We start from the raw sequence: 4,733 nt of genomic DNA, 5'->3' as shown, positions 1-4,733 counted from the left end.
AGCCACACCCTGGGGCTGGGAGCTGGGGGATAGGGGATGGGTCAGCCAGGGGAGAGGAGGAGGAGGAGAAGAAGAGGAGGACAAGAGGGAGCCTTTACCATACTGTGAACTACTACACCCCCCAAGCGAAGCAACAATAAACGAATAATGCCACAATCAAGGAGAGCACGCTATGACAAAAAAACAAATCTATAGACGTTTTTTCTTCTCTTTTTTTTTTTTTGCACATTTATTTAACAGAGTGTAAGACTCTGACGGATCAGCGTTCTCTACGGCTTCTACCTGCTTCAGACAATCGTCATGGCGACGAAGAAAAAGAGGGATAGGTGAACGGGGCCGACGGCCACTGGTCGCCAAGGGCGACGGGAGCGCGCACCCCACTTCTCCCGCGACCGGGGGGTGGTGCGCCGAGCTCACTGGCACTGCATGCTGGGAGATTTTTTGTTCAGAGTGTCATGTCGAATTTCCGCAGCGACTCTTGGAATTATGCCGTTATTGCCCCCCTCCTCCCCCCACATCCCACCCAACCCCCCCCCCTCATATGTTTCAGATTTTTTGTTTTTGTTTTTTGCTGCGAGTTTGAAACAAAGAACAAGCACTTTTGTCAGTGACAGTTGTGAAGAGCTACCAGTAACTGAAGGGACCACCGCAGAAATAGGTAATAAGAGAACACCAGGCGTTGACGGGCCTCACAGCCGTTAGTCTAGGGTTCAAAACCCTCGAGCATTGATGCATGGTGTATCTGGGGCTTCATATGTATCAGTTGGAGGTGGACCGGGTAGGGTCGGAGTGGTTTTTATGTTTTATTTTGTCAGTCGTAATTGTGTAATGTTTGTGTTCTGTAAAATAGCAACATTCAGTGTGAATGTTATGACTGTTTCTTAGGTTTGTACAGATTCAACTAAGCTAAGCAAAAAGGCCTAGTTTTAACCATAGATATATATATATAAAAAAAACATTTGTAGTATTATTATTATTATTATTATCATCCCTGCATATGTATATATATCTATGGTTTCAATAGGTTTGGACTATCTGTGATGTCACACCTCGGGGACTGAACAGAAGCGGAATCTTCCGCAGCCACTAAGAACTGTTTCTCCCTTTGTGACACGGCCTTGTACTGTATCCTTATTTCCCTCTGCAGTCCTTCCACGTGTTCCAATGATCCGCGCTATCGTACCGTTCTGGGAAACTGTGTTTTTTTATATATATAAATATATATATATATATATATAATAGCCAAGCGCTCTGGATGTTCATAGACAGAATAATGCGAAATAATGAAATGATGGACTTGGTTTCGGCCATTGCGTGTTTAGAAGAAGTATCATGTTCCCGGAGAAGTCAATGTTTTGTGCATGTTCCTCAACCCACAACAAATGTGACGTTACAATTGCACTAAACAGTTGCACCTCAACTTAAATAAAATGGAATACAAAAAAAATACCTTGCAGCCTCTTGTGTGTATTTCAATTGGTTACTTTGTCGATGTGTTTGTGGTTGTTGGGATCAAATGGGGGGCGGGGGGGGGGGCAGCAGAGATGGCTCCATTATTTTCAGGATAGCATATTTACATGTATATTGTGGGAATGAATCATGATGCTGTGCAACAACAGCATTATGATGAAAAGGGGTCACCGCAATTCTTATATTATTTAGGTATTTTGATTATGTTTGTACTATGCCCCTTGGATTGTAGGTTTTATTATGTAGTTTATATTATTGCTATTGTGTGTTTTATTGATTACTATTGTTCTATTATTATGTTTATGCAGTGTGGAAATGTTAAAGGACTTTGAGCTGCAACGTTTGCTGGAAAAGTGCTATACAAATAAAGGTTAGAATAATAATAGTAATAATAATAATAATAGTTATTATTATTACCAGACTGATGATGTAAGTAAGCCGTGTTGCCCTGAGCTGAATTCATTCACTCCGTTGGACGCGCACCATCATGACGTATGGGAAAGGGCGTATTTATTTACTATACCGCGATCTCTGATTGGCTCTACCGTGACCGGCCCCTGTTCCATGCCCGCCCTCTGGCCAACCTCGCTTGTGTTTCCGGTGCCATTCGGCTGCTCCGTGTCTATTATGTATGTATCCTTGGATGTGAGGGTTTTATTGATTTTCTATAACGAATGAACGTGTTGGAAGCGCAATGACATTCGATAACTAACTAGGCTGTTTTAGGCGACGTTATAGGTGTATTTCATATGGAAACAAACCGATTTAAACCGTAAATAATGATGAAAGAAATAACAATGCATCGATTAAACTTCCTTGTCCATCTTCATTTCGAAAGCAAAACGATTTTGATTGATTGAAAACTTTATTAGAAGATTTGCAGAAGTAGGTACATGAAAGTACATATTACATACAAGGTCAACTAACAGGATAAAAACCCAAGAAAGCCACTGGCTTATTTCAATTGGGGTCCTCAATTGGGGTCCTTGACGAAAGCAGACTGAAGGTAATGCCAGACGTCATTTGACTGGTTTACGATATTCTATTTCTAGTTGGTTCATTATCCAGAGATTTGTGTTCATGTCAGTAAATCGACTCCTGCAGCCTAAACATTATTCAGTTGTTTTGAATACACAGCAGCGATGAGTCGTGATAACAACATCATCAGTAACCAGGAGACCTGATGCTTGGTTGATTCCTGGGAAGCAGAGAGAGCTCCCATCCCCCACTCTCCCTCTTCTATCTTTCCCTATCCCCCCATCTCTCCCTCTCCTCATATCTCCCCTATCTCCCTCCCTATCCCCCCATCTCTCCCTCTCCTCATATCTCCCCTATCTCCCTCCCTATCCCCCCATCTCTCCCTCTCCTCATATCTCTCCTTCTCCTATTTCTCCCCATCCCTCCCTCTCCTCATATCTCTCCTTCTTCTCCTATTTCTCCCCATCCCTCCCTCTCCTCATATCTCTCCTTCTTCTCCTATGTCTCCCTATCCCCCCATCTCTCCTCCTGCCTCTCCAGCTGATCTGTCTGAGCTGTGTCTGACAGACTGGAACAACAAGTCCAGACGTCTCTGTTGTTTAAACTAGCAGAGATCCTGGTGGTTAGGGTCCAGATGGCACTTTCACAAATCCCAGGTCTTTGACAAGGTGCTCCTCCTTAATCACACTGCTGATGGAACAGGCTGTACTTACTGTATGTAAGAGTAGATTATCAGTGGGCTGCACAGCAACATTGTCCAATTCACTTATAATAGGATTTCAAAATGTAAACAGTGGGACTAGTAGATCTCTCACCATCTTGGGGGCGGCTGTGGCGCAGAAGGTAGAGCCACCGTCTAATCAGCAAGGTAGAGCACCGTCTTATCAGCAAGGTTGGCAGATCGGCGGTTCGAGCCCTGGCTGGCAACATGTCAAAGTGTCCAAGACGCTGAACCCCAAATTGCTCCCAGTGAGCGGGCTGGCGCCTTGCATGGTAGCTTGCCGCCAGTGGTGTGTGAATCTGTGTGTGAATCTGTGTGTGAATGGGTGAATGAGAGGCCGTTGTAAAGCGCTTTGGAGCAGAAAAAAAAGTGCAGCCCATTTACCATAGATCTCACATCATCTTCTCTCACCAGCTTCTGCCAGCACCTTATTGTGCATTTTTTTTTTTTTTTATGTGTTATTCTAAGAATCTACCTTAAAGTATCTTGAATGATGGAATATATATATATATATATATATATATATATCTTGAATATGAATGTGTCATTATACTGTGCTGATGCTATTCTCAGGTGAGAAGGAGGGCATTTTGTTTACGTGTCAAAAGATCTTACCTACTAGACTATCTAAGGTCCCAAATTAGCCTATTGTACAATTGTCACTTTATGTTACACCTGAATTTCCCCTCAGGGATCAATAAAGTATTGATTGATTGATTGATTGAAAACTTTATTAGAAGATTTGCAGAAGTAGGTACATGAAAGTACATATTACATACAAGGTCAACTAACAGGATAAAAACCCAAGAAAGCCACTGGCTTATTTCAATTGGGGTCCTTGATTCTCAATTCATCGTTACATGTAAGACAGACAAAAAAAAACTAGTACTATCTACAAGATAATACAGACAAATAACTATTACTATCTACAAGTATCTATCTATCTATCTATCTATCTATCTATCTATCTATCTATCTATCTATCTATCTATCTATCTATCTATCTATCTGTCTATCTGTCTATCTGTCTATCTGTCTGTCTGAAGATACCTAAAAAGATGAAGACGAAAATTGTTTTCATCGTCACAGATTCCAGCTTGTCCCCCCCCCCTCAACCCTAACCCTCCTATCTGTCTGTCTCTCCACAGGACACCCCTCTATGCTGTGCTGTGGCCTTAATGCTGAGAAAGCAGGTTGGCTGGTGGCTAATCCAGAATGTTCCTAACGCTGGACATCCTCTTGTCCCCCTCTGCTTGGCCAAGCCTAAACCCTGGGATTAGCTAGTCCCACACACCACCTCACTGCCACAGCTCTGCATGCACACACACACACACACACACACACACACACACATGCACACACATGCACATGCATATGCACACACACATGCATGCACACACACAGCACTCGGGCTGTGGGGGGATGAGGGGGGATGGCATCCCCCCTGAAATAAAAACAGTCAAAATCATCCCCCTTCTAAAACTGCCATCCCCCCTTTCCATCCCTTTTCATTTTATCAATGACCGTGGTATTACTGCTATTTCAACATTTAGTTTGGCGCATA

The sequence above is a fragment of the Nansenia antarctica genome (assembly GCF_963989245.1).
Source record: "Nansenia antarctica genome assembly, chromosome: 9".
In the NCBI taxonomy this organism is placed as follows: domain Eukaryota; kingdom Metazoa; phylum Chordata; class Actinopteri; order Argentiniformes; family Microstomatidae; genus Nansenia; species Nansenia antarctica.
Note: the sequence above shows the minus strand (reverse complement) of the source record.